The sequence below is a fragment of the Sorex araneus genome, chromosome 3, assembly GCF_027595985.1.
Source record: "Sorex araneus isolate mSorAra2 chromosome 3, mSorAra2.pri, whole genome shotgun sequence".
NCBI lineage: Eukaryota > Metazoa > Chordata > Mammalia > Eulipotyphla > Soricidae > Sorex > Sorex araneus.
This window is the reverse complement of record NC_073304.1, coordinates 56,774,639-56,797,411: the sequence shown is the minus strand read 5'-3', so window position 1 is coordinate 56,797,411 and position 22,773 is coordinate 56,774,639. Positions and strand designations below refer to the sequence as shown.

At 38.8% G+C, this 22,773-nt stretch overlaps 1 protein-coding gene across 8 annotated transcripts in view; it reads left to right on the top strand.

The window, feature by feature from the left end:
• The first annotated feature begins 6,749 nt into the window (after positions 1-6,749).
• LRFN5 (leucine rich repeat and fibronectin type III domain containing 5) overlaps positions 6,750-22,773 on the top strand; it is a 272,499-nt gene continuing 256,475 nt past the window's right edge. For 4 of the 8 annotated variants that reach the window (XM_004612144.2, XM_055130505.1, XM_055130508.1 and 1 more), the window contains exon 1: positions 6,839-8,284. The gene's annotated coding sequence lies outside the window, so the exon portion shown is untranslated. Of the gene's footprint in view, positions 8,285-22,773 lie in introns of all 8 variants that reach the window. The other 4 variants (XR_008629144.1, XM_055130511.1, XM_055130510.1 and 1 more) reach the window with 2 other exon arrangements.

Below are 22,773 nucleotides of genomic sequence, written 5' to 3'. Positions count from 1 at the left end.
TGATATATATCATTATCATATATATCTCATATATATATCTGATATGTATCTCTGTATATCTATCTATATGAGATGTGGACTCCAAAATCAGTGGGGCTTAATGCAAGTGTATTTCCTGAGCAGGGGCATTAGGTTTCTGTCCTGTCATAAATAAGTTTCTCTACTAGAAAGTTAATTTCTTGTAAAAACCCTAATAGTAATATTCTTCAGTAATAGTCACAATCTTTTTTCTTCCTAGTTAGTTAAGGGAGTGATTTCTTATCCTCTGCTTGAAATGATACACAGGTAAAAAGGCAGGCCTTGGGGAAGCATTGTTGGAACATCTTACTTTTTGTTTGTGTTTTGTTTAGGGGTCACAACAGCAGTGCTCAGGAATTATTCATGGCTCTGCTCAGGGACCATTGCTGGGTATGCTCAGGGGACCACATGTAGCACAAGCGTTGGCTGTGTGCAAGGCAAGCTCCTTAACTCTTGTACTCTCTCTCCAGCTTTTGTTCTGAACATCTTAGTAAGGTCTATCCTTCATTATGCTTTTTTCCCTAATTCCTACTTCAAGACATGCTATAATACTGTCAGTGAGTTTTTAAGGCATAAATGAAGATAAAAAATGACCATTTTGTGGAGAAAAGTGTTTGGTGTCATCATAGAAATAACATAAAGGTTTGCCTTCATCATAGAACTTGCTTTTTCAATAGCTTAGAAATAAATCTAGAGGAACTTTAATATTAAGTTAGTTAAGAATTCAAAGTTGACAAAAAAAAAGACAAAAATAAAAAAGAATTCAAAGTTGGTCAAAGAACCCAGATGACTATAAATATGAAACATATGTAAAAGAATAAAAGGCAACTTACTATCCTAAAGAGATCATAATCAAAAACAGAACTGAATAGAAAAGATGACCTCTGTAGGTTTATACCATGCCTTCATTTTTACATTAAGGAAGTATTGTTCAAAAATATATAACTTCCTCCCACATAGGCAAAAATTATTCATAATTATTTTAATGAGCACACCTCTCATAAAATAAACAGAAATTCTGAGTTCTAAATCAATGTAGCTATAAAGATAGTCACACCTTGTGGTCTCAACCACGTGAGTGTGACACACCACTGCCGACTTGTGGTCACCCAGGGGAAATTCAGAGACACATTTGGGCAAAAACTAAATAGTAGAAAACAATTTGTAAAAGCAAAACTTGAAAACCAAAAGCCTCATAGGCATTTTTTAGACCTGAGAGTAAGATACACATTTTGAAGAAGTTCAGTTCCCAAACTTTCAACAGCTTTCTACTTCCAGCTAATAGCATTTGGTGTGCCACTGCTCATAGGTCCTATGATAGTAATGCAGATTCATTTCTTTTAGAACACTATATGATGTGAATGTTAAGATTAAAAAAAATGTTCCTAGTATACTTGATGGATTATAATTTAGACTTTCTAAGCATTTCTTTCAAGATTAAAAAAATAGGTTTGGAATAATTATTTAATAGCATTATCAAAGTTACAAAATGCGTAATGCAAAAAGCTGTACCATAATTAACATGTAATCATGAAAGCAATTAAAATTAGGTGCTTCTGTTTTAAATGTCTATATTTGAAACAGAAGCTTTGTTTTATATATACATACTTACGTACATAAGTACATACATACTTATGAATATATTTAGAGAAACTTTGCCAGAACTTCTACTTTTAAAAATTTCAGATTCATGAAAAAAGTAAATTGCTAGTCTTTGACACTTTGGTTTGAGTTAGCTTAATATTACTGCTTTCTCTTTAAGAGCTAATTAGATCTCTTTTATGTGACTACGTGGAGATAATTAAGAGCAGAGAATAACAAACCACAATATTGTACCATTCTTCTATTGTTAACATAGATATTCCAGTGCAAGTAATTGTATTTTGGGGCTTTTGGAAAACCACCTGGGAGAACCAGACAATTACAGGGAACTGACACCAGGGTGTAAGCAAATAAGAAAAGAAAAAATGTGTCATATAAACTTTGTCTAACATACTAGTCATACAATTTGCACATTAATATATATATTAATATATATATATATATTTATATATATATATATATATATACATTGCACTGTCTATCCAATAATGTTTAACTTTGAAGCATACTTCACTTTAAGCGCTTTCAAAAATTTCCTGACTTGGGTGGAGTTCATGCCCAATTTAATAAGATTAATCAATGGCTGAATAAATAACTGTACTCTTACATTTAAAAAAAAAAGTTCCTGACTTGGGTACTATCTTCAAAATAATCATTATATAAAATTCAGAATCACCTTTAAAAGAAATCACTGTTTCCACCAAGATTCCTTAGATCTTTAGTGGTAGTTCCAGCTTTGAAGAGATAAATCTTAACAATATAGTGGATATGGTGTGCTGTCATTATCATCTTGATCCTTAGAGGTTAAAAAATATCACAAAGGTATAGGAAGAAAGGAGAGGGAGATGAATATTTTTCACAAGATCAAGTAAAAACACCATGATACATTTTTTTAAATTTTAAAATAAAAGGAATTCAGAATAGATGAGAACAGAGGAATATGGACACTCTGGTAGTGGGTGAGGTGCCTAAATTTTATGGCTAAAATATAGTAGCAATATTGAAAACCATTGCAACTCATTTTTCTAAATAATAAAACTTCCTACTCAAGATGAAATGAGAAATTAAAGAAACATAAATGAAAACAGTTCTTTGTGTTTTGAGAAAAATTAAATTATAAACAAATTTAACTTCAGAGAGAGTTCCAAAGTGGAACATGAAAATTTGCTTACTTATGTAAAAGAGGAACTGGTAAACGTGTTTCCCAAGTCTGTTTAGAGTCCAGCTGAATTACGTTTTTGGCTAAAATATAATTGCAACACCATCTATACCTTAGGACCAGATAGATAGATAGATAGATAGATAGATAGATAGATAGATAGATAGATAGATAGATGCTTCTTCTAAGATAAGCAGAATTTTTTTTTTTAGATCTCAAAACTTTGCAGGCCACAACTATAAGGATGACTTTTAAAATATCTCGATATTGAATTTAATCATTTTGTCTAAGTCAGTTTAAAACACTACTCCTGTAGTCCTATAGTTTTAAGTCTTAACAGTGAAATTAGTATTAGTTTTAAAATAAAGAAAAGAAACACCATCAAAGCTCTTTCCCAATAGATTCAAAAGCTCCTTCCTAATAGATTCTTGAAACTTATAAATGTATACAGAAAGGTACTCATTAAAGTATACATAAAGCAAGCTATCCAAAGTTAAAGTTTATCTCAGATGTCAACCCAGAGAATACAGAAAATGTATGGATTAATCACCTAATTGTTAAAGACCATAAATATATCATGTTTTTTTTCATTATTTTCAAAGAAACTCAATTGCTAAATAACAATTAAACTAGAAACTGGTGATGATTTCAGGTATTCATCATTTTAAGTGCAAAACATTCATAAAGCTATGAATTGTGTAAAATTATATAACACTCAAAAGTATTGTTAAAATGAACAATAGGTCTTTACATAGAGGATTTAAGGAAAGAAGTGTGATATAATTTATAAGTTTAAAAGTGATTTGGCTAAATGTTTTAGAAATAAAAAAATCAAGAAGGCAAAAATAACTAAAAACTAAAATCTAAAATTTTTTTAAAATCAATTTTAATTATCTTTAGAAGCTAATGAGCATAGGCATCTTATTTTATAAGGAATTGGTTAGAACTTTTAAAAGTATGACAATTTACCCTGGCACCCCTCCACCCTAAAGAAAAATGTCTATTTGAAAGTTGGTTAACTCCAACAATAATTAAAACAGCAACAATTTGAAATTACCAATTCCCATGATTTTCAGAGGCCTTCTTCTCTGCTACCTTGGGAGGAAATGAAATTTTAAAACAAACAAACAAACAAACAAAATCCCAAAGCACCTTCTGTTAAATTTGAGATTTTTGAGGAGAGAATAATATACTTCCTTATTTAACAATCTTGCCATCTTCTACAGAAAAACATGCAAGATACAAAATTCTGCTCTTCCGCCCAATTCATACACTGAAATCGCTGGGATAGAGGAAGGAAGCAAACAACTGTGCATGACTTTACTAAAGTGCTTTCTGGAGATACCAAGGAGAAAGTAGAGGAAAGATCAATAGCAACAAAATTTAAAAAAAAAATGTGCAAGGAGCTTAAACTAGCCTGCTAGGGATTGCAATAAAAAGTAACAGTGAAAAGTTAGCCTTCACTACCTATATTAAAAACAAAACAAAAAACAAAAATAAAACCACACGTTGATTTCATTATGCTCAAGCAAACACCACATACACCTTTTCTGAAAAGCATTTAGGAGAGTGGTTAAACTTTGCCCTGTTATCAACTCTGTGTGTTTGACAGCAGGTTAAAGTATGCCCACTCCTCACCTCGGTCCAGGCATTAGAAAAACAAGAAATTACTTCTTGAAAGGTTAAGTTTAGAAAAAAGTTATTTAGTCCAGCGATGCCCAAGATCTTTGTCTTTCTCATTCAACGTCTCGATCTACTTTGGTACCTAGAGAGAGCTGCAAGTCTCCTGGACCGTAGCTATTTCTACCTCTTAGTTCAACCAGAAAGAGAGGCGATCCGGGTAGCACAGAAAGAAAAGTTGTCACCCTCATGTCCGGGAGCCAGGGCAGTGCTCGCAGCCTCTGCTTCAGTAGCCGCTGGAGCCACGACACCACCTTCACCTGCAGCGAAGGTCCCAAAGCGGTAACGCTGTAAGTGGATGAAGACTGTCCCCGCTCGCATGCTCTCTCTTTCTCTGTCTGCTCCTCCCGGAGTTTCTGGACTCTCACGCAGCAGGTTCACGTCGTGGTCGTCTCGGAAACCTCATTTTTCACTTTGGGGGTCAGAAAAATCACCGAGGAGGCGAGCTCTGATGGCTTTAGTGGAGACTTTGCGGACTACATCGGTGTCCCTGATGCACTGGTGCGCCGGGTCCCTTGGGGGTTTCTTTATAAAATGGACCGCCGCACTGTCCCCCTCCAGCCCAAGTTTGACCCTCCAGCCAGAGAACTCGACTCGACTCTTTCTCAACGTCTCTGGGGCTCCACCGAGCTCCACCCCCACCTCCCTCCCTCAGCCCCGGAGGGAACTTGGAGAGAGCTGGCGCCGCCTGAACTGCAGCACCCGACCAACGATCCCTCGGAACAAAGCCACCAGAAAGGTGGAGCAAATTCCTAAACCCGCGATTGGACCAGAGCCGGGGCGTGGAGGGGGAAGCTGAGAAGGAGGAGATTGTGAGCAGTTCCCATCTCCAGCTCCCCACCCCTCGGGCTCTTCCCGTAAAGAGGCGCTGGGGTGGGTCCGGGTGGGTCCAGCTTACGCGGGAACGCACGTGTGTGCGCGCTTGAGCGAGCGGGAGTGTGTGCCTGAGTAGGAGCTCGCCTGTGAATCCTCTGGGCGGTGGCGACGCCTGAGAGAGCTCTGGGGGTTACAAAATGCGATCGCAGCTGGTTTAAGGACGCGACTGCACAAACAATATTAGCACGTGGCTCTGCCAGATAGTCTCCCCCCTCCCCCACTGCCCAGGCCTCTCGCACCAGCTTCTCTTCGCGGCCACCAAAATCTGCACCCTCCTCCCGGGTCTTCCAATCCCTTTCGTTCCCCCCTGCGCCAGGACCACGGGGGCCAGTTGAACGGAGATGCTCCTAAGGCAGAAGGCCACGTGCTGGTGAACCAAGCCAAGAACAGAGCAAGGGTGCATCTCTCACCCTCGCTAACGTCAATGAACCGGGTGGTATAACTCTGGGAGTCCCAGGAGGAAGAAGCCTTTTCTGAACTGAACGTGAAGAGGAAAGAAATCTAGGAGAGAAACTGGGGGCAGGGGAGTGTGCCTGGTTGAGAAAAAGAAAAGCCGAGCTCTCCCTTGGGCGGTGGGGGTTGGAGATCCTGGAAGCCTCCTTTTCTCTTTTCCAGCTTCAGAAATGTCCTCTGTCCTAGGGACTCTAGTGGTCCTGCTTGGGGTAGGATGGCTATGGAGCTTGCGTTCTGCTCATGCTTTTTGGCATATTAGGAGATCACCCTCAACGTTTGAAGATGAGCTGGTTCGTTTCTTAAATACACATGTTTTTCTCGGTGCCTGCTTGCTCTCATCTAATTAGCAAGCAGATCGCTAGCTCCGATTATGGGACCCTCGGAGCCGGCGGCAGGTGAGGGCTCTCAAGTTGACGGCATCTCAGCTTCATGCCGCGTGCACGGCTTAATGACTTTCCCCATCGCCATTAGTAGTAGCCCGACCCGGTGACACCCTTTATGCCATCACCCTCGAGGAGGTCTGCAAATTGCTCCCATCGCAAGAGATTGGGGACGCCCCTAGAAGTTCGTCTTCTTTCTCCAGTTTTACTCCTCCTCCCGCCCCAGCCTACCACCTCCCGCGCCTCCCCTGCCGGGAGGATTCGCAGGCGCTTCGCGGGCTCTCTCCGGGAGCACTGGGTAAATCTGCAGCGAACAATTCGTGTTTACAGGCCGGCGATCCTCGGTGGGCCCCGCCGGGGTTCCCCCTGACTCTGGGGGGGATCTGGGGCGGTGCTGTAGCTCCCGTCACTGCGGCGAGGGCCGGGCCCACGGCCACGCGGCCACGCGCCCGCAGCCGCCGCCGTCGCCGCCTCTTCCATGCTGCAGCGCAGGGCGCTGCTCCGCCGGGCCGGGCGGCTGCGGGTCCCCGCACACGCCGCCGCCGCCGCCGCCGCCGCCGCCGCCGGGAGTGGCGAGTCCCGGCCCTTCCGGGAGACGGTCGCAGCCTGAGCCTCGGACTCCCCGGGGCGCCGCGGGCCGCGGGCGGGGCGCTGTGTGCAGCGGCGCGTTGGGAGGTGGCAAGCGTGTGCAGGGCGGCCCGGACTGGGGACTCTGTGCGTGCGCGGGTGTGTGCGTGTGTTTGCGCGTGTTGTCCCTTCTTTCCCGGAGGATGTGAATGGCTCCGCTGCTGCCTGTTCCCGTAGGATGTTCGATTTGGTGGAGCTCTAGGCTGAGAGCACGACCCTTACGGAGAGAAAAGCTCAACTGGACGGGGGTGGGGCAGACCCACAAAACCTTTCTGGAAACACAAACACACACTCAGAGGACAGGAAGAATGAAAGATCTGGGACGATATTCGTAAAATTCCCTATGACCTTTCCGTTTTCCTGAAAGATTCTGGATCTTATCTATCGTTTTTAGTTCTCTTGGCATCTGTATTTTGGAAGCCACTCTCCAACTAGCTGCGCGTGTGTGTGTCTGCGCGAGAGTGTGTGTGTGTGTGTGTGTGTGTGTATGTGCGCGCGCGCGATTGTCTGATGCATTTGGCTGTCTTTTATCCAACTGCCCAGAAGCAAATGTGTAAACTCGGCGGTGCCCCTGGATGCTTGGGTTCTTACAGAGCGCGGAGGACGCCCAGACCCATTTTTCCAGCTGGATTCGGAGCGTCTGTCTGACTGGATCCATGTGTGTGGATCACTTTACTCACAGGTTTGGAAAGCGCCAGTGTTAACCTGCTTCCAGGTACATCACAAGGTCACCAGAGGGTCTTGCAAGCTGTCCTGTTTCCGTGCATCTATACCTTCCTATCTTGGCGAAAGGATATTATCATTTCTGCCCACATCATTTGAAGCTAAAAGTTCAGCCCTTCGAGCTGGTTTGCTATGCAAACAAGGTAACCAAGGATTGCTTTTCAGACTGCTTCACAAAATCCCCGAGTCTTCCTCAGCCCTTTCCCGTTTCTTGCCCCTCCAAAATGTCACCAGCTCCTGAAATACGTGGATTTGGATTGGGGTTGGAGGAGAACTTGAAGGAAACGTGATCTAGCGGCTATGCCAAACCGCTCTCTTGGCTGCCTGTGGTCCGGTGGGCATCGAAGCCGATCGTGAGAAGTCCCCTCCTTCGCTGCTCCCTCCCTGTGCTGTGCTAGGTGTGCGTGTGCAAGTGTGAATGTGAGCGCGCGCGCGCCTGGGTGCTAGTGTGAGTGTGTTTGAGTGTGTGTCTGTGTGTGCGTGCGCGGCCGCCCTGCCTCTGCCCGCTCCCCGGGCTTAGAAACGCGGGTTTCATGGGGCGATCGCCGCGGATCCCCCACCCAGTGCGACCTGCGGGCAGCGGCAGCAGTGGCAGAAGCCGCCTTTCGGACTCCCTAGGATGCGGGTGTTGAGCTATGGCAAAGGGCAGCGAAGTGACAAGCAAGACCCGCATACGACTGTGAAAGCCACCTGGAGCCACCTTGCCGGGATTGTACCTGCGGGCAGAAAGTCCTCCTACGACCGTCTTTTCCTCTAGAGGCACCAGGTAACTGCAAACGTTTGCCGCCTCACCCAGTTTCCTTCTGATCTTGTTTCTTGTGTCTTATCTGCATTGCAGGCTACTTTACTTATTAATGTTTCGAAAATCATTAGAAAGGGCTGGGTATCCGTGGGTGCTCTGCAATGTTCTAATATAATTTCAAAGAGGTGGACTCTAAATGTATACCGGAGCACTTAATCTGGCAGTGAACGCTAAGGGAATATGGATATGCTCCACCCTAAGTGATGTGGGTTAAAAAAAAAATTGGCTTTGTTTTGAAAGCTAAGCATGTTCAACCTGCCTTAAAATGCCAGAGATTAAAATCTTGTGTTTCCTTCAGGCTATGGTTGCCACGGACCATTTGGTATCCAAGCTTCCCTAGATTGTGGAGTGCAAGAGGGTGTTTGGTTTCCACCCATCATTTCAGCCAAGGATCATTTTGACCCTTCTCTACCTCTGGTGCTAGGTTGTTTTCCTTTTCTTATTGTTAAAGAGCTTGCCAGATCCTTTAGCAGTTGTAAATTACGCATCTGAAGACTTTAATCTGAAATGGAGTTTTCTTGGAACTTGCATTGCATGGAAGGGATTCACCATCAGGAGTGTGTGTTTGAAATATGGTGCTCAACTGCCAGGGTTTGCTTTTTTTGTGTGGTAAAATAGACTTGTAAAGAAGTCATTTTTATATTTAGAGGAGTATGTATAAAAACCATAACCACCACCCCAACATCCTCAACACTATACCTACCAGCTGTATTGTCTTGGTCTTGGAAAAGGGGCTTGGATTTCTGTGTGCTCTTTTCTTTTCTTTTCTCTCTCTTTTTCCTTTGGTTGGTTTGTCTCTGTATAAAATGAATATAGAGAAATTCTTAACAGGAGCCTTGCTTCTTAGAGTAGGGTGGATTTGCAACTGCCTAATTAGCATATTGGGTTTGGTATATTAAAATGGAGATTCCTAGGGCCAGTTGAGACTGAACAAATTTAGTTAACTTCCCCAACCCCAGACCCTCACGTATTATTTCTCTTATTTCTCTTGCCCAATACCTCAGCCTCCCCTCCGGAAAATTTCCCTCCCTCTAGAAAGCATTAGGATTAACAAGATAGAGCACTTGCAAAGTAGTCTCATCAATGTTTTATTTGATAGTGAAGATGGTCTGAATAATTCAGCTAAGGAGTGCTCCTTTGTCTCCCGCCTTTGGGAGCTGACTCTGGCTGCACCCAGCAGAGGATTTGACCCGGACCCAGCACTCCTGCCAGGCACTCTGTTCTGAGAAGCAGTGCTGGGACTAATCTTGGGGTTTCTCTTTGCTACAGCTGCTTCGAAAGTGTAGGGGCGCTGCCTGCATTCCCTCCGTCTTGCTGCGTTTCTATAGATATCCATATGATGGCATTTGCAGACTACAAGCTGTCCACTAGCTAGCCGCTCACGCAGTCCCTGCGCGTTGATGTCCCCAACTCCTTTGGAGTCCGGGCTAGGCTGCTGCTGCCGGCTTCGCAGGCTGGTGGTGCTACAAGGCCATGGATGCAGCGGGCTTGGGGGCTGGGCTCCACCACTGCAGCTGCCAGGGCCGCGTTGACACTTTCCTGAGGCGGGGCAGGAGGGCTCAGCAGGCCCCCTGGCAGACAGCAGGCGCGTCATGGCTGAGGTGGCCGCCTGACTATGAGAAGAAGGAGGTGGAGAGACCGTGGAGGGCGGTGGTGTCCCGCCCGACTTCCTGTGCCTTCGAACCCAACCCTCCAAACCCCACCCCTCCCTTGTAAATGAATATTCAGGAACAGAGGTGGAACGCTGACTGCAAAATTATTTTGATATTCCAATACTGCGTGAATTTTCAGGCTTCAGAACCTAAAACTGTTTTCCCTGGATTTCTATTCTTTCTTCTTTCTCCTTTTACTCCCCTAATCAGGTCATTTATACTCCTGTTTTACCTCCAGCTGGAATACCACTCTAAGGACAGCCTCCCAGTCCTTCACAACGCCCCACCCTCCCCCTCCCCCAAATGGGAAGAAGAGGGCACTCTTCAGGCAGAATTGCTCTAACTGGAGCTCTAGGAAGAATCAAGAAAGGATGCAGAGGGTAACTGGATTTTAACCAAAAAACACCCCGCCGACACTACTGAGGACTCAAAAGGGGGCTACTCCCTGCGTAAAAACTTAAACATAGCTTGGAATTTTTTGGATGAAACACAGAGAAAGACTTTTCCTTTATCTTTTATTTTCATTTTTAGATAATTGGAACCGCCCCCCCATCACTCTGAAAATCATAGACAACTAATGAATGTGTGCTAAAAATCTGACAAGGACATTTCCCTGCCCCCTACTTTTTTTTTTAGAATATTATTGCAACAGAAATTGCATCATACTCATGACATTTGTGAGAAAATAAGGCATCTCTGTGCATAGGGTGCCTAAAAATGATGGGATGGTGGTGGAGGACATAACCTTAGGACAATAATATTTTCCCCATCTCCATCCTGATTTCACTTCCTTTTATCCTTTTCCCACCAAGTCTTGTCCTGTGGCCTTATCCAGGGGATATTGGGTACTAAGAAGCAAAAACATAGAACTTGGCATGATTTATGTTTAAAATGCTATTTATTGCATGAGATATTACAGATAATAGGTCTCCTAACATATAGTTTTATATATGGAAATTCATTTAAAAAGGAAAAAAATATTGCCAGCCATCTCCTCTTCCCTGACTAAAGAGATAAAACATGCAAAACAGCTTGGAGATTCCAGTCTGGTAAACACTGCTGGATCAATATTATCAGGTATTGATAGGAAATCTCCCTTCTTTCCATATAAGCCCTCTTTTGGTGACTCTCAGGAGGGCAGAACAATAGGAAAGTCTGGACACCCATGTGACAGATGTGATCAGAAAGGCCAGTGCAAAGAAGTTATCACTTCACTCCTGTTACTCAGTCTCTTTCATTTTGTCATTTTTTCCTTTCTCTGTTCATGAGGAAAATGACCTTGAGCAATACCAATCTGCTGTGCCCTGCACACCTTTCTCTGTATCACATGTATGAACACCACACACACACACACACACACACACACACACTCACACACACAAACACCTTTCTCAAAAATGAGATTACTGTGCTTAGTGTGTTTTGAGATGATTCATCCAGATTTATCTGTGACACCAGCCAGAGGTGGTTTTCTGTTCTTTTTTTTTTTTTTCTCAAGAGAGGCTACAAGAACTGTGGTTACTTAAGGGAAAATTGCCCCACCCTTTTACCTTATTCCATTATTTTTGCTTCTCTGTCATCAAATGTGTTTTCAGAGTAAAAGCAGTTCAAATTTATGACATCAGCGTTTAAATGACCATCATATGTTACATTAGTTTTTTACTTTTCTTTTCATGAATGACCATTCTTTCCCTTTGTTCATTGCAACCAGGGTTTTGATTCCTCTTGCTGCTTGAAGCACTTTTAGCTTGGTAGTTTTGCTGAGTTTTCTAACTGGTGAAATTAGGATCTTGCTTTCTGCTGATACTATTGCTGTGTTGTTATGCAGTTGGGATGAGATGCTTACAAATATCTAATAATGTTTCAATCTATACATAAAACTACTACACAGTTGAGTCATATTATAACCACTCAGTTATTTTAAGAGAAAAAATTTTAGTAGGAAGAACATTAATCTGTATTTTTCTCCAGTTCTGAGATCAGAGAAAGAGTGCTATTGGAACTTTAAATGATTAACTGACTAATATATTACCTCATGATTTTAATTTTTCTTAAGGGATAAATGTAACATTTTGACCTTACATTTAGAATTTCGTGTGTTATGTTTTGCTGAAGAATAAAGATAAATTTTATTTTTAAAATAGGTGTTCTGTGACCCTTAGGATACATGACTAATAGGTAATTTTGCTAAATCATTCCACTGGCACACATGTGCATTGTATTGCCTTGTTCATTAAGCTTTGAGGATGAAACTACTTCTATTTCTATAGCCCACATTTTTATTCCACTGGCATCTTTCAATCATTGAGGACTATTTAAAACCTCAGGCAGTATAATTTACCCATTACATAGTGTGTGCATGGTGAAACTAAGGAACATTATGTTTATAATTATTGAAGCTATTCTACTAGGGGTGAACTACGTTTTTATGGTAAACATAAATTGTGCATTGTGATAAAAATACAAATTTCATATAGCAGGAGATAGAAATTTCAGAATTTAATTCAGGGGTAGTTTATGCTATTTTAAGCTTTTATTATAGTATTCTGACTGAATGTTTTTATTGAAATATGACATGATTTAATACTGATTATGAGTATGGTTTATAAATGACAGAAAATTGAAGTGAAATTTACATGGTTATATAAATGCTCTAATATTTAACCAATACCAAGTAAGTCACATGAAGACTTTTTATTTAGACTGAATACTTCACTTTAGATATTTCTTCTTAAAAATTATCTATGTTTATTAATTACAAACTTCTTGCAAAAGAAGTTTAGTCTTAGGTCTCATGCAATTTTTTTCTTTGTGAGAGAGTATATAGCACTTGCTTCTTTGAATATCTTCTATTGCATTTTTTTGAACCTAATATTATAATCCTTTTGAAGAATAATTATTTGAATATTAATCTATTTTAGCTTTTAAAATGCAAAGGGTTCTAGAAATGAATAAAGTTTAAGAATCCTTTTATTTTTTATCAACTCTAGAAGTGGCTTCTGAATTCTTAAAAAAAAAAAGAGTAAAATAAGTTCTAATTACTTTACCATATACTCAATTCGAAGTAGTCCATTTAATCAGGGATAGAAGCCAAAACAATATTGTTCTTGTTATTCTATTTTCACATTGCTATGTGAAATTCTTTTGAGGAAATTCTGGAGTCCTGAAATTTGCACACCATTTTCTCTTTGGATTCCATTATTCATGTTGATTTGTCCTTTTATGTCTTAAAGTAGGTTTACATGAATCTGAGTGGGAAGATAGTAATGATAGAATATTTACGATAAAGTTATTATAGTGGGAGTTTATTAATTCTGTAAATATGAAAACTAACTTTCTCTTCTTTGGAAGTTAAGACTGGTATTTTCTTATAAATTAACACTATGTATTTATCCCCATGCTATAAAATGAAGTTATCAAATAGTTTATGCGATTTTTTAGTGATTATATATTATATCATATATTATATACGTAGTACATGAACACTACATTGAATATTGCATATGCTTTATTTTGCAAAGAGAGATGTTGATATTGCACTAACATTAACTAACATTTTCACTTGAAACACTTCATTTAATAGAAATATCACTATCTTTACATCAAAAATTTGAGATTTTCAAAAGTCTTAAGTGGGATATTGACTTAAATGTCAGGCAAGATATTCGATGCTTACTTTAAGGAACTTACTTTCTTAGTAACATAGTAAACACAGTAAAATATAAACATAGATATAAGCTGTAAAGTAACTGCTATTTTTATTCTAATTTGAGTTTTATGTTTTGTAGTAGGGGAGAGAGAGGAAATTAAAAATAAAATTGAGAAGTCAGCAATTTGCAGTTGTTGAAGCATGATATTTCACAAACCCAGGTTTCAGGCCTGTGTATCTTTGAGTAAGTCATCAAAGTCATCAGCTCTCTAAATTCTAATGTTCTCACCAAGTAAAATGTGGTTGGAGGTCATACCGGGGAAGGGTGACGCGTGCCGAATGTAGACTAGAGACTGAACACAATGGCCACTCAACACCTTTATTGCAAACCACAACACCTAATCAGAGAGAGAGAGCAAAAGGGAATACCCTGCCATAGTGATAGTGTGGGGTGGGGGGAGACGGGACTGGAGAGGGTGGGAGGGTTGCTGGGTTTACTTGTGGTGGAGAATGGGCACTGGTGAAGGGATGGGTTCTCGAACTTTGTATGGGGGAAACATGAGCACAAAAATGTATAAATCTGTAACTGTACCCTCACAGTGATTCACTAATAAAATAAATAAATAAATAAATAAATAAATAAATAAATTCTAATGTTCTCAACTATACAATTAAGCTAAGAAAATCCATGCCATAGGGTTATTTGCAGATTTCAGTCATCTTGTTAGGCAATTAGCTGCCGCCAACATACTCATCATTATTATGATCATCATTCATTCATTCATTCATTCGCTATTTTGAGAGTGAGGGAGAAAGTAAAGGAAGTGGTAATAGAATGTTATCAGGGTGTGTGTGTGAAGCCATAGACCTCAGTTCCTAGGAATGCTAGAACTCCAAGGACCATATAGTTCCACACCAAGAGACATATAGTTTAGAAGCAAAATGATGTCAGACAGTACATCTGACTTCACTTAAGAAATTGTTGGCTGTAAGATTTGGTACACTGGAGAGTTCATGCTTATGTAGACATTAAAATTTGAATTGCTATTACTTTTTAAAAGTCTTCTATATTAAACTTCTGAGTCATTTTGACATATATTAAATTAAAACATTTCTGCCATATTTTCATGTTAACTAAGCTTGAGTACCTTCAGTGATTCAAAAATGAACCCAGCTAAAATAGATCTTCCCATTTTTTGTATAGGTAGCACTGTAGCACTGTCATCCTCTCATTCATCGATTTACTCGAGCAGGCACCAGTAACGTCTCCATTGTGAGACTTCTTGTTACTGTTTTTGGCATATTCAATATGCCACAGGTAGCTTGCCATGCTCTGCCATGTGGGCGGGATACTCTTGGCAGCTTGCTGGGCTCTCTGAGAGGGACGGAGGAATCGAACCTGGGTCAGCTGTGTGTAAGGCAAATGCTGTACCCGCTGTGCTATCGCTCTAGTCTTCTTGGTTTGAGCCAAAAATTTGGCTTCTTATGGCTTCTAATTAATTGTAAAATGGTAGGGAGGCACACAATGTACAGAACTTTCAATGACATTATATCGCACTATTTAATCTGCATTCTCTGTGATTTTCAACTCGTACTTGCTCTGCTCATGATTAAATGATAGACTTGACCTGATTTGAAATCAACTATTTGTGGTCCATAATTTTAAACGTTTTGTTTGTTACCTTTAGTGTTCAATAAGTGTTATGTATTAACTATCATAATAAGTATTTCTCATCACTTTCTTCAAGACTGACTCATTTTGAGTGTATTTATTTATTTTTAACTTTTATTTATTTATTTATTTATTTATTTTTGCTACTGCGTACTACATCAGCAAATGACTTGAGCCAACCACTTAGTAGAGTCGACAAGGTTATTATTTCCTGGAGTTTGAAATAAAGAAGTAGGTTTATGCAACCTCCATCTTGCACTTCTGTCAGATACTGCTATTTGATCAATGTTTCTTTCCTTTTGAACCTAGGTGGGTCATGAACTTTATAACATGTACTTCTAAGGTTCTGTAACTCATTAGTCAAAGTTTGGTTACAAGATTAAAAGTGGTTATCTTTCTTTCTGAGTATAGATAAATAGCTGAGATTTTTGAGATCACATTCGTAATATTCACATTCTATTAAGATTCTATGATCATTCTATTCTATGATTTACTTGTAATTATTAAAGTAGATAAATATTTTTTCTATAAATATTGAGAGAAAAGCAACATCAATTGTAGTGTGATGTCATTCATAAGAAATGCAAAAAACTATGAAATGGAGCAATATAAAAAGTGAATATTTCACTTCAGCCTGAGAATACACTGGCTGTCTCAAGCTTCCTTATTGGAACAAAAGTGACTGGAAGCCCTTAGTTTGATTCCTTTAGCAAACATTTATTCAACATTTACTGCATGGTTAAATACTCTGCTAAGCATTTCTACTGTGAGACATAAATGCGAAAATGGAAACAGAGACTGCTCTTGTGAAGCTGTTTTCTAGAGTGAAGAAAATAGAGAGAAGCAACCGTAGGCTAAATCAGTGTGAATGAATTTCTCTCATCTTTTCCTTTTAATTTATTCTTAAATATTCTTGCTATTGGTTTCTAGAATATTTATTAAGTTAATTTGTGCTACCTCTTTCAATATTACATAAAACTGACCATTGGCCTCTTGACAATTTCACCAACCTCCCCATATCAGATTTGTGTTGCATATTCAGAAAGACCTTGGAGTAATTCCTGACATGTTTAGGGCAGTTTCTACTGATACTAAGTTTTTCCTAACTTTTTTTATCATTCTGTCTGCAGTGTGTGGTTTTTCTTAGATTTTTTTAGGGGGGAAGGAGCGGTGTTTTGCCTTTTGGAACGCAACCAGATGTGCCCAGGGCTTATCCCTGGCTCTGCTCTCAGGAATCATTACTGACATGTGTGGAGGTTATAATAGATAATGGAGATTCATCCTGGGTCTGCTGCTTGCAAGGCAAGCAAGTACCTTACCCACTGGGCCATGTACTATTTATTATGTTTTCATATAGCTCATGTTTTTTGGTGGGCCTGTTTTTCTTACTAACTCACTGATAAGGAATCTACTAATACAAGGATGGGATCCATAAAACAAAAGAATGAAAGCAAATAAAATTCCAAGATCACTTACACAGAGGAATACATAAGGTTTTCTCCAGGTACTTTGTTGCAAAGCACTGTAAGATGATAATATACTCTTGGTAATAACACATGATGGTCACCAGAAGTAGCAGTAGTAGGAACAACAGCATTTTCTGAGAGTATACTTTTTGGTTTCCACTAATTCATGCTGTGTATCATGCTTGGTAATGATTATATTTAGTTTTTATTTTTATTATAATTTTTTATTTGTTTTTAGTACACACCTGGCAATGCACAGGGGTTACTCCTGGCTCATGCACTCAAGAATTACTCTTGGTCATGCTCAGGGGACCATATGGGATGCTGGGAATTGAACCCGGGTCGGCCACGTTCAAGGCAAATGCCCTACCTGCTGTGCTATCACTCCAACCCTTATATTTAGTTTTTAAAGGAACATGTTGAAGCTGAGTGTGGTTAATTAATGTATTTGCCCTTGATTGTACAATTAATAGTTGTTAAACTAGAATTAAAACCCAAGTATTTATGAGTCTAAGGAATTGTATGATACTATAGTAATTATACTAATTTATAATACTAGGAAGCTATGATGCTATTATCTTTTATAACATAATGCCAGGCTATATAATAATTAAATACTACCACATTATACAGAATACTATTATATAATCTTATAATATAGCCTTGCAAGATATATATGTATATATATGTATATATATATATAAATGAACTTTAAAGAGACTTATTTTTCCTTTATGTCAATTAGCTGTGTTGGTTATTACATAAATATTTTTATTCTTTGTCAAGAATTACTATTCAAGGCCAATTCTGAATTTACCTTTTAGTCAGTATTTTTTTCTTTGTAGTTCTTTATGATCTCCTGTGTTTTGTACCTGGAGTTTATGAAAGATTTTATGGATACCCAGAAGGGAATTCTACAGCTGTTTGTTTGTATTGAAAACAAAGTGTCTGATCCTGATTTGGGGGATAGTGGAGGACACACTTATCCAAGACTAAGGATTTTTTTTCTTTTAAATTTGACAGTTTTGGATGTTTTACTCTGTAATTCTCAATTCCCACCTGCAAAACTGTTGCCATCATGGTAAATTGGTTTGCATAGGTTAAGTAGTTAATAAACAGTTGTTCCTTTAATCACTCTTCTTTGTGGAGAAGAATCAGAGAATTCTGAAATGTTAAGGGTTAGGTGGAACTTGGAAATGACTCTGTTTGTCATTAAGATCCTTCTATTGTCTGGAGGCCAAAGAGATAGTACAGGGAGCAGGACTCTAGCCTGGCTTGCAGTGACCTGGTTTCCATCCCAGGCTTTTCTGGTACCTGAGCCCTTTCAGAAGTGATCCTTGAGTTTAGAGCAAAGAGTAAGTCTTGAACACCATCTGGGGTGACCTCAAAACAAAACAAACAAAAATAACAAAACCTTTGTATTGTCTAATTGTAATGAGCTCTGTATTTTGCTCATCTTTTTGCCATGTTATTTGTGCCAGCTGCTGCTGCTGCTGCAGTTCTTAATGAGTGTGTTGGGCTTTACCCCTACTTACATTTGGGATATAGCTAGGAAGATATCAAATGACAAACTGATTTCATCATGTTGAATCTAGATTTCTGAGTGGCTCTTTCAAGGTCAGAGGACCCTGATAATGAAACTCTGTCACTCTTTTTTACTAGATATATTTTTTGACACAACCAACTATTTTTAAATTAAATCCAGTGGTGTGTTCTATCTAGCATTTATTTTAACCTTGTTTGGAGTTGGAGTGATAGTACAACCAGTAAGGTGCTTGCTTTGCATTTGACAGACCCATGTTCGATCCTTGGCATCCCTTATGGTTCCCAAAGCACCACCACAAATAATTCCTGAGTGCTTAGACAGGAATAACTTCTGAACATGACCTGGTGTGGCCTAAAAGCAAACTAAAGCAAAATTTCAAAAAGCAGGCCTAGGACCTGAGAGATTATACAGGAGGTAAGGCATTTGCCTTGCTTGTGAGTGATACTGGTTTGATCTCCAGCATCACATATGCCGCCAAGAGCATTGCATAGGAGTAAACCATGAACCCCAAGCCATGAGGAACTCTGAGCATCACTGGGTATGATCCTAAAACAAACAAATGGCAGGCCTTCCCATTCAAGAATCTATATTGGCCTTGTGACTTGCTTTGAACAATAGGTGTGTCAGGAATAATGCCTGAGCTTTCCAAGTCAAATCCTATAGACATGGTGTAGGCTCTACACTTGTTCTAGAAAACTATTAACATCATGTGAAGAAGTATGACTTTCCCAGTTGACACTCAGCATCAATGGCAACACAGGTATATGTGGACATCATATACCATCCAGATATATAGTAAACTTCCAGATAATTATAATCAATGACACATAAGACAAAAACAAATAAAATAACTGTGACTAAGTAATTATGTAATAGGATACAAATAGATAACAAAGATTTATCTCTTGCATAATGGTGCATAGCCAACCACTATGCTCAAAATAACTTAATGTTCTAAGATCCATAAATATTTAAATATACACTATATTTAAATAAGCTAAACATGCTTCCCCTCCATACATGAAGTTTTATTTATTTTTGTAGAGACCAAATGCTCAATGTTGCTGGTTTAAGAAGGGTATGTAGTGTTGGGGATCTAACCCAACGCGTTGTTCAGTTAAAAAATATACTCTCACACTAGATCTTTATTTCCAAAATCATCCATGGAGTTTTGAAGAAATTGTCTCTTTCTCAAATCTTTAAAAGTTCATTCATTTGTTCATTCCTTTTTCAAATTCTCTCAAAATCTTTTTCTTAAGATGTTTACTGATATAGTTGAGAATGATTACTTAATTTTGTTTAGTATACTTCCTCCTGCACTCATCACTAAAGCTTGGACAACCATAAGTGAGGTTTCCCTGAAAGATGGCTTTTTCTTTACCTCTAAGTATAATTCCATATATCTAATCTCAAAGGAGAATTTATAATTGTATATACAAGTCTTATTTGTGCTTGGTTTGCTTCACAGTGACATTTTTGTCACTTATCCAAGATTCATTTTTCTTTCTAATTATGTCCTCATTATTTATATTTACTCTACATTTCTTCCATAAATTAAATTGAGATTGCACAATTACTTTACTCTGAGACTTCATTTATATCTCATTTTATTTCATAATGTTCTTATTTATGCATCAAACTATACTACAAGAGCTTGACATACTGTTATGGGTGTAATAAGGTGTAGAGAATAAGCCACAGGGTACTAAAATTATAATGCTTTTTAACTTTCTAATTAAAATTATTTTTATTTTAAAAAATACACAAGAATAAAATAAAAGTAGCCAAATTAACTACTCTTACTTTCAGTAACAGAAATACATTTGTGAGGGGGTGTGTGGAATGCACATCACATTGACCTAATATTTGATTAATTTAATGATGAATTTTAAAATCATCCTGAACTATACTTACTGTGGAATTTTAATTTTGAATTTTATTTCTATTAATTCTTAGTAATTTTAGATGTTAACCTTAGATAGATAACATATATTTGAATAAGAATAACCATTTGAAATTCTACTAGGAAATTCTAAATTAACAATGTATGCATACCATCTGTTGCACATGCACAAAATTGGATTTTTTAAAATAGTAAATAATACTTCCCAACTATAAAATGGGATTAACATTGATATTCCAAAGACTTGTTGAGAGGAGTAAGTGGAATAATACATCCCCAGCATTTTAGACATTGATTGATAAATAAGGAATGTATAAATAACACTAAAAATATTGTGATTTTGGTTATAATATATTAAAAATACGAAAATAAAAACTACATGCTATAGAAATCACAAATTTTTTCAAAATTAACATAATCATATATATTAAATTATTTATTTTATATGTACTTGCCTTATAAAAGTATAGGAAGTTTTTCTTTTTTCCCCCAAACATCATAGTATCATATTTGACCTGAGCTTATTGTCTTCTTAAAAGCCTCTTTTTAAGTTGCAATGTTGAAAAAAATCTCCTAAGACAATATTAAGGCAATGTCTTTCCTTCCAAATTAATGCAGAAGCTTTTAAATTCTATTTTTCATTAAAATTAAATGTTCTTAAGAGCTGGAATAGCTAAGTATATTTTATGTTCTTTTTTTTAATTGAATTACTGTGTGCTACACTTAACAAAGCTTTCATGTTTGAGTTTCAGTTTTACAATGATCAGATACCCATCCCTCCACCAGTGTACATTTTCTGCCGTGAATGTCTCCAGTATATCTACACACAACCTTCCCCACCCTATTCCACGCCTCCCCCGTCTCTTAGGCAGATAGTTTCCCTTTTACTCTGTCTCTACATATGGCCATTATGGTTTGCAATATAGATAATGAGAGGCCATCGTGTTTGGTTCTTTATCTACTTTCAGTGCACATTTACCATACTGAGCTATCCCTTCAACCATCATTAATTTAGTGATTCTTTCTCTATTCCTGCTGCTTTCTTTCCTAGCTCATGAGGCATGTTTCCAACTATGCAGCAATATTCCTGGCCCTGTCTCTACTGTTTTCTCATATTGTAATATTTTTTAATATTCCCCAAGTGAGTGCAGTCATTCTCTGTCTGTCTCTCTCTTTCTGACCCAATTCACTTAGCATGATACTCTCCATGATTATTCACTTAGAAGAAAATTTCATGATTTCATCTTTCCTAACAGCTGTATAGTATTTCATTGTGTAGATGTACCAAAGGTTTTTTTAAACAGTCGTCTATTCTGGGGCATCGAATTGTTTCCAGATTTTGCCTATTGTCAACAGTGCTGCAATAAACATACAGGTGCATATGTCATTCCTACTGTGCTCTTTTGCACCCTCAGGATGTATTCCCAGAAGTGGTATTGCTGGGTCATATGGAAGCTCAATTTCTAGTTTTTGAAGGAATGCCCATATTGTTTTCCAAAAAGTCTGGGCCAGTCGGCATTCCCACCAACAATGAAAGAGATTCTCTTTCTCCCCACATCCAAGCCAGAACTGGTGGTTCTTGTTCTTTTTGATGTGTGCCAGTCTCTGTGGTCTGAGATGATATCTCATTGTTCTTTTGATTTGCATCTCCCTGATGATTAGCAATGTAGAGCATTTTTTTTCATATGTCTTTTGGCCATTTATACATTTCTTTTTTGAGGAAACTCCTGTTCATTTCTTCTCTCCATTTTTTGATGGGGTAGAAAATTTTTGTCTTGTACAATTCTACTAGTGTCTTGTATATCCTGGATATTAACTCTTATTAGAATGATTATTGAGTAAATATTCTTTTCCATTCTATGCGCTTTCTCTGTATTTTGGTCACTGTTTATTTTGAGGTGCAGAAGCTTTTTAGTTTAATGCAGTTCCATTTGTTTATGTTTGTTTCCACTTGCTTAGTCAGTGGTGTTTCAAAGTGGTATTTTAAAGATGCTTTAAGCTTCAATGTCATGGAGGATCCTGCCTACATTTTTCTCCATGTACCTTATGGATTCAGGTCTTATATTAAAGTTGTTAATCCACCTTTATCTGACTTTTGTGCCTGGTGTTAGAGGTTGCAGTTCATTTCTTTTTCTTTTTCTTTTTTTTTTGCTCTTTTGGGTCACACCCAGCGATGCTCAGGGGTTACTTCTGGCTTTGCAGTCAGGAATTACTCCTGGTGGTGTGTGGGGGACCATATGGGATGCCGGGGATCAAACCCGGGTAGGCCGCGTGCAAGGCAAACACCCTACCTGCTGTGCTATGGCTCTGGCCCTGGTTGCAGTTCTTTTTTTTGTAGGTAGCTGGCCAGTTTTCCCAGCACCACTTGTTGAAGAGGATTTCCTTGTGTAATAGCCAAGTATTGTTAAACTAAGATAATATTTGTTTGTTTGGTATTTTGAGTGGGGGAATTACACCTAGCGATATTCAGTCTGACTTCTCACTGACTTGTGACTCTCTATTCAGGAATTACTCCTGTCATTGCTCAAGGGATCATATTGGATGCCAGGGATCCGAACCTTAATT